The sequence below is a fragment of the Delphinapterus leucas genome, chromosome 5 (genome assembly GCF_059928025.1).
Source record: "Delphinapterus leucas isolate spDelLeu-1000000601 "Yukka" chromosome 5, BTC_Dleu_Yukka2, whole genome shotgun sequence".
In the NCBI taxonomy this organism is placed as follows: Eukaryota; Metazoa; Chordata; class Mammalia; order Artiodactyla; family Monodontidae; genus Delphinapterus; species Delphinapterus leucas.
Genome location: NC_143133.1, coordinates 19,855,188 through 19,870,451, shown reverse-complemented (window position 1 = coordinate 19,870,451; position 15,264 = coordinate 19,855,188).

Below are 15,264 nucleotides of genomic sequence, written 5' to 3'. Positions count from 1 at the left end.
AAATGAACAGCATTAAAAAAAGTAAACATTTAAAAAAATATTATCTCCTATGGAAAAGGAAACTTTTCATTACTTCAAACTGCTTTGGATATTCATTTATTTAACTCCTTCTCCCCCATTTCCCTGTCTTAAAATATATTTGAAATGAGTGAAATCATACAGAATTTGTTATGATGCAGTAATTCAGGAGGAAATATCTGATCCACGTTCTCCCTAAATACTGTATTCTTATCAAGAAAAGAGTCGTTTTCACCACATTTTTAAAAAGTGATTTCACATTTCTGCTTGAAGTTACTAATAACAAAATATGTCAATCCTTTGTCTCCTGAAAATATTTGTTTTAAAATTCCCATTGCCGCTTCCCCCTCCTCAAAAGTCTTATTTAAGAAAACAGAAAAGCATTCTCAAAGTCGGTTGGTAACAAATGGAAATTCCAGGGTGGTTTCAGCTGCTGCTGCCGCTTCTGGGCATGGCTCTAGCAGTGCCTCAACACAAGCACAGCGATGGATATTCACACATCCTCTCATGTACTGTGCTCAGCTGTGGGCTCCGGACAACAGGCAGCTTCCGGCTCTTTTTAGCTTTCCAGGCAAGACTCCAAAAACAACTTGTTAAAATAGGCGTTTTCAGAAAGATAGAAATGAAAGAACTACAGTCCTGACCAAATGCTTTGAAACGTCTTCTATACCCTTGGGTCCCTCCTCTAGAATACCAGGCTTGCTTTGGAAATGATGAGCTGGACCTTTATTGTCAACATTCTGAAGGGATGCCAGGATGCACATTCTATGATACTTCACTGGCATAAGCCTAGATGCTGGCTAATGTAGATCAGATTCAAATTGCCCAGGGAACATCCTTGAGACCGTATGCCTGGCTACTTCATTCCTTCTGGGGCTCTTCTTAAGCTCTTTCTTCATTTGCATCCAGGATAGCTCTTTGGCCTGGATTTCTCCCACCTCTCTGACTGATCCTGCTCTTTCTCTTTACTGGATCCTCTTCATTTCCCCACACTCTGACCATGGAGTGCATTAGGTCCAGTCTTTGGTTTGGTTCGGGTTTTTTTTTTTTTTCTTACCTTCTCTCACTTCTAAGTGATCTCACACATTCTCACCACACTTACTAAGCCATCTCATTCATTCTCATGGCTTCAAATGCCATCTAAATGCTAATGATTCCCAAATGCATAACTCTGAAGCCTTCCATGGTCTCCAGGCTCAATATCTGGTTGCTGACTGGATGTCCAACAGGGTTCTCAAGCTTAACTTTTTTGGCCGCGCTGCAAGGCATGCAGGATCTTAGTTCCCCAGCCAGGGATCAAACCCGTGCCCCCTGCAGTGGAAGCGCGAAGTCTAAACCACTGGACCGCCATGGAAGTCCCAGGCATCTCAAGCTTAATGTGTCCGCTACTGAGTTCCCATTATTGCTCCCATCTCTCAGGCTGCTCCTTGCACTGTCTCCTCCATCTCGATGGATGGCTACCCCAACTTCCCAGGTGCTCAGGCCAAGAGCCTTGGAGCTGTCCATCACACCACTCTTCCTCTCACATTCTGTATCATCAAATCTGGTTGTCCCTGCCTTAAACTGTAGCAAAATTTGACTCACCCGGTATTACCACATTACACAATTCTAAGAGGCCCCTCTGACATTGAATGTACTGTGACAGGTGCCTCTGGAAGCCTGCTCTGTAAGATCACCCCCACTGTCACCATCCTGGTCCCACCATCACCATCTCTTGCTAGTTGTGTAGCAGCCTCGTCACTGGCACCTCTGCTTCCACCTTTTCCCCTTTGGTCTGTCCTCAGTGATGCCACAGAGATTCTGGTAAAACATATATCATATCACTTCTCACCTCAAAACCTCCTGTGGTTTCTCAGTTTATTCTGAGTAAAAGCAAACGTTTTACAATGACCTCTAAGACCTTACATAGTATGGTCACCTACCACCAGTCTGACCTCATCTACCAATTCTCTGCTTCTTTCTCTCTACCCTTGGCATGCTGATCACCTCACTGTGCCTTGAGCACTCCCAGAAAACTCCTGCCATAGGCCAGGGCACTTTCTCCTCCGCCTGCGTGGAATGATCTCACCCTAAATTGCTCTCTTCCTTTAGATCTGTACTCAGATGTCACTGCTTGGTGAGGCCTGCCCTGGCCACCCTATCTAAAATTGTAACTATCCCACCCTATACTCCCTTTGCCTCCCTGCCTTATTATTATTATTTTTTTTTATCAGCACATATCATTATCTAAAGTTTTGCGGGGATAGGGCATCATCCTCCAGGATCCTGCAATAAATATTGGAAATCAGATGACTTCTGTGGTGCTGTGTTCCCCAGTAGGCAGAATCCACGAGCCTAGGAATCGAGGGATGGAAGCAGAAACAGCCCTTTTACTATCACTCCCAGTGAGCTATCGATACTTGGAGAATTTGTGCTTCCTGTCCTGTTAACTCTGGGTTCTGTGGGTTTAGAGATCGTGGTTCACAAAGGGGAAACAGTTCCTCCAGGGGACACAGCAAGAGCCCCATAAGCTACAGCTGCCTCTTGGGTGTTTCAGGCTCCTCTTGCCAAGAGACCAGCAGACGAGAGATAGAGAACCAACCTGGCTGGGATAACTGACCCCAATCATCAGGAGAAGGTAACAGCTACTGTTACACAATGGGCCCAGGGAGGAAAATGTCAACACTTGGTGATTCATTTAGGCACCTCCACATACTCCCACACCGAATTTTGACAGTAAACGGACAAGTATATGAGCCATGGCCTGAGAAGGGCATGGTTACCAGCGGCAAAATCTTGATGCTAGGGAGGCCACAGAGACCAGTGGAGACGTGGAGAGTGAGAGCAATCTAGAATGGATCATACGGGAGCGAGACAGTGGATTTTGGTTGCAGCCCTGAGACCAATGGCAGCAGTAGGTGCTGTTGTTCACATCCACCAATCTTGTTCTCATAAGTTTCCCCAGGAAAAGAAGCCCATCAAAATCCTGGATGATATGCTCCCAGAACTTTCATAATGAAATGACTCTGAGTGGCACAAGGGGAAGACTTTAGTGGAGGTCATGATGTGCCACACAGATACCCTTTGGGACAAAAGGACTTATCCCCCCAGCAGCTGAAAGTGCAGTCAGCAGAGGGGACTCCACTGTCAGCTCTCTGGGGGAATTGCCTCAGCTGAAAAGAGTTGCCTTGCCCAAGATAACGCCCCCTTAGAAAGCTCACATCCAAGACGGGTTAATGTAGTATAAAGGTTCCACACCCGCCTCCCTTCTCAACTTGGGACTACTCTGAAGGGCCAGCCCAGCTTCAGAGCTCCCTGTGAGGCTGGTTGAGTCCTTTCTCCAGAATGCATTGCAGTCCAACTTTCCTCTCTTCCCAGTCACACTTTCTTCCCTTCCCTTCCCTTCCAAAAGTACAGACGCCAGGGGTTCTCCTTAAACTTCCTGCGCACTAATCTCCATCTCAGATTCTTCTTCCAAGGGAACCCAATCTACCATCCCTTGAAACCCAGGAATCTTGACTACTGCACAATCCCTTATAATTGTACCTGGAAAACCAGTTCATTTGACAATGTACTATATATCTGTACACTGAGCTCATACGTGGGTTTTCTCTAAAATTCTTAGTGGAAAAGGAAGAATACCAAAATAATAGAACGTACATGTCCTTATTTATTAAAAAATAAAATTTAAGAAAGGATTTTGCTGAAAATAATCAAGGGCTATAGACTCCAGCTACACTTGTTCTTGCATGACTAATATATTAAAGATATAATAGATACACTATATCAAGGACCATCTACCATTGCTCATGGATAGGTAAGACTGCCTGATAAGATTTCACTGGCATGCATAAAAAGGAATGAAATTGGGTCATTTGTAGAGATGTGGATGGATCTAGACACTGTCATACAGAGTGAAGTAAGTCAGAAAGAGAAAAACAAATATCGTATATTAAAGCATATATGTGGAACCTAGAAAAATGGTACAGATGAACCAGTTTGTACGGCAGAAATAGAAACACAGATGTAGAGAAAAAACATATGGACACCAAGGGGGGAAAGTGGCGGGGGTGTGTGTGATGAATTGGGAGATTGGGATTGACATATATACACTAATATGTATAAAATGGATAACTAATAAGAATGTGCTGTATAAAAAATAAATTAAATTATAAAAAAACAAGATTTCACTGGCACGTCACACAGCTATTGCTAGGTTACGTTGCTGTAATAAATAACCTCAGAATCTCAGTGGCTAACAAAAGAGGTTTGTTTGTCACTCATAATGGTACACTGTAGCTCTGTTTCACATGATTTTCTCATTCCAGGATCCACATTAAAGGAGATGCCCCTCACTGGGGCATGTTGTTCTTATAGCAGAGGGAAAGAGCAACGGAAAAACCACAGGACGGCTCTTACACCATCTTCCTGAATGAGGCATATGTTACTCCAGCTCACAGCTCACTGGCTGAAATAAGCTATGTGGCCAAGCCTGACAAATACAACTCCTTCCCAAGGGAGGGATTTTGTAGAAATAAATCCACTAAAGAGGGGCAGGCACCAGAGGGCAGACAGAGCAAGAAGAAGTACAAACCTGCAGCCTGTGGAACAAAAACCACATTCACAGAAAGATAGACAAGATGAAAAGGCAGAGAGCTATGTACCAGATGAAGGAACAAGATAAAACCTCAGAAAAACAACTAAATGAAGTGGAGATAGGCATCCTTCCAGAAAAAGAATTCAGAATAATTATAGTGAAGATGATCCAGGACCTCAGAAAAAGAATGGAGACAAAGATCAAGAAGATGCAAGAAATGTTTAACAAAGACCTAGAAGGATTAAAGAACAAACAAACAGAGATGAACAATACAATAACTGAAATGAAAAGTACACTAGAAGGAATCAATAGCAGAATAACAAAGGCAGAAGAACGGATAAGGGACCTGGAAGACAGAATGGTGGAATTCACTGCTGCGGAACAGAATAAAGAAAAAAGAATGAAAAGAAATGAAGACAGCCTAAGAGACCTCTGGGACAACATTAAACAAAACAACATTCTCATTATAGGGGTCTCAGAAGGAGAAGAGAGAGAGAAAGGACCCGAGAAAATATTTGAAAAGGTTATAGTCTAAAACTTCGCTAACATGGGAAAGGAAATAGCCACCCAAGTCCAGGAAGCGCAGAGAGTCTGATACAGGATAAACCCATGGAGAAACATGCCGAGACACATAGTAATCCAATTGGCAAAAACTAAAGACAAAGAAAAACTACTGAAAGCCGCAAGGGAAAAACGACAAATAATATACAAGGGAACTCCCATAAGGTTAACAGCTGATTTCTTAGCAGAAACTCTACAAGCCAGAAGGGAGTGGCATGACATATTTAAAGTGATGAAAGGGAAGAACCTACAACCAAGATTACTTTACCCAGCAAGGATCTCATTCAGATTCGTTGGAGAAATCAAAAGCTTTACAGACAAGCAAAAGCTAAGAGAATTCAGCACCACCAAACCAGCTCTACAACAAATGCCAAAGGAACTTCTCTAAGTGGGAAACACAAGAGAAGAAGAGGACCAACAAAAACAAATCCAAAACAATTAAGAAAATGGTAATAGGAACATACATATCGATAATTACCTTAAACGTGAATGGATTAAATGCTCCAACCAAAAGACACAGGCTTGCTGAATGGATACAAAAACAAGATCCATCTATATGCTGTCTACAGGAGAGCCACTTCAGACCTAGGGACACATACAGACTGAAAGTGAGGGGATGGAAAAAGATAGTCCATGCAAATGGAAATCAAAAGAAAGCTGGGGTAGCAATTCTCATATCAGACAAAATAGACTTTAAAATACAGACTGTTACAAGACAGGAAGAAAAACAATACATAATAGCAAGGGATCAATCCAAGAAGAAGATATAACAATTGTAAATATTTATGCAGTCAACATAGGAGCACCTCAATACATAAAGCAAATGCTAACAGCCATAAATGGGGAAATTGACAGTAACACAATCATAGTGGGGGACTTTAACACCCCACTTTCACCAATGGACAGATCATCCAAAATGAAAATAAATAAGGAAACACAATCTTTAAATGACACAATAGACCAGATAGATTTAATTGATATTTATAGGACATTCCATCCAAAAACAACAGAATACACTTTCTTCTCATGTGGTCATGGAACATTCTCCAGGGTAGATCATATCTTGGGTCACAAATCAAGCCTTGGTAAATTTAAGAAAATTGACATCGTATCAAGTATCTTTTCTGACCACAACACTATGAGACTAGATGTCAACTACAGGGAAAAATCTGTAAAAAATACAAATACATGGAGGGTAGACAATACACTACTTAATAACCAAGAGATCACTGAAGAAATCAAAGAGGAAATCAAAAAATACCTAGAAACAAATGACAATGAAAACACCACGACCCAAAACCTATGGGATGCAGCAAAATCAGTTCTAAGGGGGAAATTTATAGCAATACAATCCTACCTTAAGAAACAAGAAACATCTCAAATAAACAACCTAACCTTACACCTAAAGCAATTAGAGAAACAAGAACAAAAAATCCCCGAAGTTAGCAGAAGGAAAGAAATCATAAAGATCAGATCAGAAATAAATGAAAAAGAAATGAAGGAAATAATAGCAAAGATCAATAAAATGAAAAGCTGGCTCTTTGAGAAGATAAACAAAATTGATAAACCATTAGCCAGACTCATCAAGAAAAAGAGGGAGAGGACTAAAATCAGTAAAATTAGAAATGAAAAAGGAGAAGTTACAACAGACACCACAGAAATACAAAGCATCCTAAGAGACTACTACAAGCAACTCTATGCCAATAAAATGGACAACTGGAAGAAATGGACAAATGCTTAGAAAGGTATAACCTTCCAAGACTGAACAAGGAAGAAATAGAAAATATGAACAGACCAATCACAAGTAATGAAATTGAAACTGTGATTTAAAAACTTCCAACAAACAAAAGTCCAGGACCAGATGGCTTCACAGGTGAATTCTATCAAACATTTAGAGAAGAGCTAACACCCATCCTTCTCAAACTCTTCCAAAAAATTGCAGAGGGAGGAACACTCCCAAACTCATTCTACGAGGCCACCATCACCCTGATACCAAAACCAGACAAAGATACTACAAAAAAAGAAAATTACAGACCAATATCACTGATGAATATAGATGCAAAAATCCTCAACAAAATACTAGCAAACAGAATCCAACAACATATTAAAAGGATCACACACCATGATCAAGTGGGATTTATCCCAGGGATGCAAGGATTCTTCAATATACGCAAATCAATCAATGTGATACACCATAGTAACAAATTGAAGAATAAAAACCATATGATCATCTCAATAGATGCAGAAAAAGCTTTTGACAAAATTCAACACCCACTTATGATAAAAACTCTCCAGAAAGTAGGCATAGAGGGAACCTACCTCAACATAATAAAGGCCATATACGACAAACCCACAGCAAACATCATTCTCAATGGTGAAACCTGAAAGCATCTCCTCTAAGATCAGGAATAAGACAAGGATGTCCACTCTCACCACTATTATTCAGCATAGTTTTGGAAGTCCTAGCCATGGCAATGAGAGAAGAAAAAGAAATAAAAGGAATCCAAATTGGAAAAGAAGAAGTAAAACTGTCACTGTTTGCAGATGACATGATACTATACATAGAGAATCCTAAAGATGCCACCAGAAAACTACTAGAGCTAGTCAATGAATTTGGTAAAGTTGCAGGATACAAAATTAATGCACAGAAATCTCTTGCATTCCTATACGCTAATGATGAAAAATCTGCAAGAGAAATTAAGGTAACACTCCCAATTACCATTGCAAGAAAAAGAATAAAATACCTAGGAATAAACCTACCTAGGGGGCTTCCCTGGTGGCGCAGTGGTTGAGAATCTGCCTGCTAATGCCGGGGACACAGGTTCGAGCCCTGGTCTGGGAGGATCCCACATGCCACGGAGCAACTAGGCCCATGAGCCACAACTACTAAGCCTGCACCTCTGGAGCTTGTGCTCTGCAGCAAGAGAGGCCTCGATAGTGAGAGGCCTGCGCACTGTGATGAAGAGTGGCCCCTGCTTGCCACAACTAGAGAAAGGCCTCACACAGAAGCAAAGACCCAACACAGCAAAATTAAATAAATTAATTAATAAACTCCTACCCCCAACATCTTCTAAAAAAAAAAAAAAAAGAAAGAGGAATAGCAGCAACTTAGATGAATAAAAAATAAAAAAAAAAAAACCTACCTAGGGAGAAAAAAGACCTGTATGCAGAAGACTATAAGACACTGATGAAATAAATTAACGATGATCCAAACACATGGAGAGATATACCATGTTCTTGGGTTGGAAGAATCAATATTGTGAAAATGACTATACTACCCAAAGCAATCTACACATTCAATGCAATCCCTATCAAATTACCAATGGCATTTATTACAGAACTAGAACAAAAAATCCTAAAATTTGTATGGAGACACAAAAGATCCCGAATAGCCAAAGCAGTCTTGAGGGAAATAAACGGAGCTGGAGGAATCAGACTCCCTGACTTCAGACTATACTACAAAGCTATAGTAATCAAGACAATATGGTACTGGCACAAAAACAGAAATATAGATCAATGGAACAGGATAGAAAGCCCAGAGATAAACCCACACACCTATGGTCAACTAATCTATGACAAAGGAGGCAAGGATATACAATGGAGAAAAGACAGTCTCTTCAATAAGTGGTGCTGGGAAAAGTAGACAGCTACATGTAAAAGAATGAAATTTGAACACTCCCTAACACCATACACAAAAATAAACTCAAAATGGATTAGAGACCTAAATATAAGACCAGACACTATAAAACTCTTAGAGGAAAACATAGGAAGAACACTCTTTGACATAAATCACAGTAAGATCTTTTTTGATCCATCTCCTAGACTAATGGAAATAAAAACAAAAATAAACAAATGGGACCTAATGAAATTTAAAGGCTTTTGCACAGCAAAGGAAACTACAAACAAGACAAAAAGACAACGCTCAGAATGGGATAAAATATTTGCAAACGAATCAACAGACAAAGGATTAATCTCTAAAATATATAAACAGCTCATGCAGCTCAATATTAAAAAAACAAACAACCCAATCCAAAAATAGGCAGAAGACCTAAATAGACATTTGTCCAAAGAAGACATACAGATGGCCAAGAAGCACATGAAAAGCTGCTCAACATCACTAATTATTAGAGAAATTCAAATCAAAACCACAATCACCTCACACCAGTTAGAATGGGCATCATCAGAAAATCTACAAACAACAAATGCTGGAGAGGGTGTGGAGAAAAAGGGACCCTCTCGCGCTGTTGGTGGGAATGTAAACTGATACAGCCACTATAGAGAACTATAGAGAACAGTATGGAGGTTCCTTAAAAACTAAAAATAGAATTACCATATGACCCAGGAATCCCACTACTGGGCATATACCCAAAGAAAACCATAATTCCAAAAGACACATGCACCCCAATGTTCATTGTAGCACTATTTACAATAGCCAGGTCATGGAAGCAACCTAAACACCCATTGACAGATGAATGCATAAAGAAGATGTGGTACATATATACAATGGAATATTATTCAGCCATAAAAAGGAACAAAATTGGGTCATTTGTAGAGATGTGGATGAATCTAGAGACTGTCATACAGAGTGAAGTAAGTCAGAAAGAGAAAAACAAATATCATATATTAATGCATGTATGTGGAACCTAAAAAAATGGTACAGGTGAACCAGTTTGCAGGGAAGAAACTGAGACACAGATGCAGCAAACAAACTTATGGACACCAAGGGGGGAAAGCAGCGGGGGTGGGGGTGGTGGTTCTGTGATGAATTGGGAGATTGGGATTGATATATATACACTAATGTGTATAAAGTGGACAACTAATAAGAATGTGCTGTATAAAAAAACAAATAAAATTCAAAAAAAAATAAGAGGGGCAGGCAATGTTTTGAAGAAATGATACAATCTACCACACCTGCTAACAGGAAGGTCCAGAATCTGACATCTTGTGGGGTTTTTTAATAAATTTATTTATTTATTTGGGCTACATTGGGTCTTCTTTTCTGCGCATGGGTTTTCTCTAGTTGTGGCGAGCTGGGGCTCCTCTTCGTTGAGGTGTGTGGGCTTCTCATTGCGGTGGCTTCTCTTGTTGTGGAGCACGGGCTCTAGGCACACAGGCTTCAGTAGCTGTCACACTCGGGCTCAGTAGTTGTGGCTTGAGGGCTCTAGAGCGCACGCTCAGTAGTTGTGGTGCATGGGCCTAGCTGCTCTGCAGCATGTGGGATCTTCCTGGACCAGGGATCAAACCTGTGTCCCCTGCATTGGCAGGCGGATTCTTAACCACTGCACCACCAGGGAAGTCCTCCAGAATCTGACATCTTTAATAAATGTTTAGCTTCCCTGAGTTAATCTTATGCTGTAATTGTATGAAAGTAAGTTCCTGTGTCAATCAAATTGACAAAATATTCAGCAACACTCTTCCTTCAGTCATTTACTAATTCCAACATCTCAACTTTAATAAAGGATGATGGGGATGGAGGTAAATGAGGGCAGTAAAAGAGAGCTATAAATAAAACAGTGAGGCAGCAACACACTTCCAAATTCACCCAAACGTGGTTATAGTCATCAGCGGCATTTCTACTCTGAGTTTGGCAAACATTCAGGAGGGATGTCTGAAGATAAAGACTGGGCCTTTAAGTAAGACCATGTGAACTAACATTCTCCCTCGCTGCTTCTTACGTTTACCACTCTTATTCACCATCCCCACCACCATCATCATTATCATCATCATTATAGATATCATGAATAGTGTAATTTTTATTAGTCATGCTTCTCTCCTTCTCCCATTTGTGATGCTCTTGTATGTATTTATAGGAATCACTTTAAATTTGTTCTGGTAGAAGATGTAAGGCTGTCATACCTATATTATTTAGTTATTTTTAAAACAAAATCTGACAATGTGAACAGTACTAAAATGAGAGTGTGAAAGAATTAAGATAAACCCAAGTTTAATCAGAAAGGTTTAATTCAGGGAAGAGTCTGGGAGTTATCATGAGTAAGTGGCAGCCTCAGGAATGGAAGAAAGGGCACTGCTGAAGGCCAGAAATGAAGCCCTGTTTTTGCAAGACCACATTTAATTGAAAAATAATCAAAACATTAATCGAAACAAATATGGAGGGCCAAAATGCAGAATGAAAAATGATCTAAGCAGCAAAGAGGGGTCAAACATGGAGAAGATAAGCACAGGAAAATCCCTAGGGAGACACAGATTGATGAGCTCTCCATACTGAAGGACACTGCATGTCCAGTCCCTTCCTGCCTTTCCAGAAATAATAACGCCACGCTCCCAGACTGACCAGAGGTTAAGCGTGCCACATTTCCCAGTTATGGCCATGTTACTTAATGCTAGTTTTGAAATTAAAAACACTTATATATATTAAAAAATAGAAAGCAAAATCCACACAACTTGTAAAATGAAACCTGGGACTTCGAAGACATTGCTTTTCTCCAAAGAGCCACTTTATGCTAGTTCGTAGTTCTTGGGGTACACATTTACTCTCTCTCCTCTGCCGTTGGGAGCAAGTTGGAGAAGCACCAGCCCAGGAAATGATAATCCAAGTTTTCATGGAAACCATTAGAACTAGCAACAAGAACTGTAAATCCAAGAATGTTTGTGCTTAAGGGTGAATGTGTATGGCGTTATTACATCCAGAAAATCTTCAAAACGATGCAGTGTTTCTGATATATCCCACTCTCTGGTATCACTGAAATAGCTAAAATATGCTTTTATAAAAGAAGTTTGGTTTTGGTTTTGATTTTGATAAGCCTTTTCACCCACTGAAATCACAAGCGACCTGTTTGAGGTGGCTCACCTCACACGCTGAGTCTATTTTCTGGAGGGTTCTTTAAAATCTCAATACTCCCACCTAGTGGACATAAAGAGTTAAGGTCAGTCAGGGTGGCAATGTGTTCCCCCAAATATATTTGGGGGTGCCGAGTCCTCTGGTCACAATGGTGGACCCCAGGGCCCAAGGCTAAGGGCAAATGGGGGAGCCGTCTGTGCTGTGGCCACACAGTGTTAAAAGGAAAGGAGGTGCGGGGAAAATGACATGGGCCTGAGAACAGCGCCCTCCTCAATCCCTGATGCCGGGATTGAGTAACTGTACCTCATCGGCACAGAGCCTGCCACATGGTAAATACTTAATATTAGTAGACGCTTTTATTATCATTAGTCTAAGATGAAGACATGTGGTGGGCGCCCATGAAAATAAAAGACTAACCCAAACTCCACTTTTAAAGGGAACTGTGGTTGTCGAGGGCAGATCTGAGAGGTAAGATGAAATACAAAAGGCAGACTCCCTCTCCCAGCACAGAAGTTTCACATGAGAAAACAGACAGTGAAACTACGAATTTGATGAAATTTAATGAATGTGGAGAGAAGCTGTCATCTGAGGCCTGAGCTCACATCTTGTTACATATCATAAATTCCCACAGGAGAAAGGACCCAGTTAAGATTATACATATGGAACAGGCTTCGATTATAATTCTGAGAGTCTCTACATGGAATAAAATCTCTAGGTATAATGAATGTGAAAACACTTCAGTCCTTGCTCCCCTTGTTCTACATCACACAACCCACACTTGGAGTGTCTCCAGCACCTTGCTGGGCAGAAACCTCACAAGCATAATGAATGTATAACCCTTCAGACCCTCCTGAACATCAGAGAGCTCACACTGGAAGTAGAGTCCAACTTTGCATCTCTTTCCTCCCCGACCACTCAGATACTCATTAGCTATGTGCCCACATATTTTTGGCTCTCGATTATATCTGGGTTAAGACAAAGAGTCTGCTGTTGATCAAATCCTTTTAGTACTAACTTCTAATGGCTCATCTGGGCTTATAGACCATATAGCCACAACTGTCCAAAATGTCTCTCTGCGAATTTTTGAAGTTCTAGGCAGGAAGCTGAAGGACCTCAGGGCACAAGATATGCTTTTATCTTCCTTCCAGGAAAAGGTTGTGTCTTTGTAAGATAAAGGAGAATGTGAGAAGTGACCAGCCAGCTTTCTTTATGGGTAGGGATGAATATAGATTTCTGGGATAGTGAACTCCTGCAGAGGCTGGAGTGTTTTTGCATGGCTGGAAGAACTACATTTGGCAGAAAAGTGCCAACCTGAAATTTGCAGCGAAGGAAAAATGCCCAGATAAAACTGTACTCATACGGAGAATACCATGAGAAGAACAACAACGTTAGAGAAGACTGATAAGTCTTGGCAGAAAACAAGGAATTGAATTGGGAACAGTACTAGGACCTCACATGTCTGTATACAAATGAACAAAGTATAGGCTATGAATCAAGTTAACTTGAAATTTTAGCCAAAGGAGAGGAATGCTATGTCAGACAAAGAAGATATGGTGAAAAGGGACAAACAGCTAGAACTCGGTGATGGAAGAGTATATCATGTCTAATAGAAACACTAGCTAACATTTATGGAGCACTTACTATATGTCACATATGGTCACGTATATTCAAGGTATTTTACAGGTATTATTATCTGTATTTTGCAGACAGGAGACTGAGGCACAGAAAGGTGATGCAACTAGGATTTAAATGCAACACTCTGGCATCAGTGTCCAAGTTTTTAAGCACTGTTTCTCTAACAGATTAGAGCTATCCAATATGGGCTGAGAGAAATTCATAAGCTACAGAGTGGAATCATTGTGAGATGATCTCAGTTGGAAGTAAAATGAGAGAGAGAGAAAAGTGAAATTCTTATAAGATTGGCATCCCGGCCAGACATCCAGACATAATAATGCAGTTTAGTTCAGACGGAAAACTGGCACCGAAATAAATGTAGTAGAGATTGGCAATTTCGGCTCTGCGGAAAGCTGTTGTCCAAATGCCCTCCCTTCTTCCGCTTGGGTTCGAGAAGCCAAGGTTGGCAGAGGCAGTTTCACACCAAGACTGCAAGGGGCACAGATGAACCACAAGAACAGGGTGGAAACTTTGAGTTTGAAGGCAGGCAAAATGGCCCTGTTTTCAAAAAGCAGGCAGAGTGGGTTGGGGCGAGGAATCTGTAAATTATGAAGGAAGGTTTAATGTCAACCCACATCAAAATTCTGTATTTCAAAACCTAGTTTGTGAGCATTTAGAAATGAAGCCATCTGAAAACCACTGAATCATACTTCTCATTTTGCAGGGGTGAAGATAATATTCTAGATGTAAATCAATGGTTTCCTGTTCCTTCAACGCCAGCCTTTCCTGCCTAGAATCCACTGTGCCCGCCAGGTTAGAAAGCGTACCAACCATCTCAGCACGCCAGATGTGCTGGCAATGGGGAATCTGGAATCAGTTCTTCTGTCACCGACCAGACAGCCAGTAAAATTTGGATTGACTGCCTACTTCTACTCATTGCTGTGTTGGCCTGGACCCTATGACTAGGCTTCTAGCCCAGTTGCTTTGCCTTCCTCTCTAATTCTAGTGTGTCCTGGAGGCTTACCCTTTGCTCTAACCCACTGGTCCAGCTTCCTTTAGTTCCAGCCACTGACCCATTGTCAATGGACTGATGGCCCACACAGTGTTATCTATTGCATGTCTATGTCTTTCTCTAAAAGAGAAAGGAAACGGTAGAATTACTGCTTATGTGCAGTTTTGATGTTAGTAGATACTGCCAAGTTGCCCTCCAATGTGTCTGTTCAGATTCACACGCCTGCCAGAGTGTATGAGAGGACTCTCTCACCCACACCCATGCCAACAACACCACTTTTTAAGTGGAATATTATCAAATTGGAGCCCTTCCAGAGGAGAGCAAACAGAATGGTAGAGTACGGCATCTTCTAAAAGAAACTTCAGATGTTCAATCTAGAAGAGAGAAATTTTAAAGAACGCACATGTGAAAGAATTCAAATTATTCTTTATCATCTCTAGTGTGGGTAAAGTTCTGCTTTCCCACACATAGCTACAAGGCAAGTAAGTCCACCCACACCTGGTTCTAAATTCCATGTTATTACATATTCCTAAAGATGCTAATGACTCAAATCATTTGTATAATGACCATAGGACAAAATACCAACTGAATAACCTATCTTTTTTGGTATCATGTTTGCTAAGGAGCTGACTCCATCTTATAAGGTAGTTGTAACAATGTAATAACTTCTCAGCTTTTATTTGC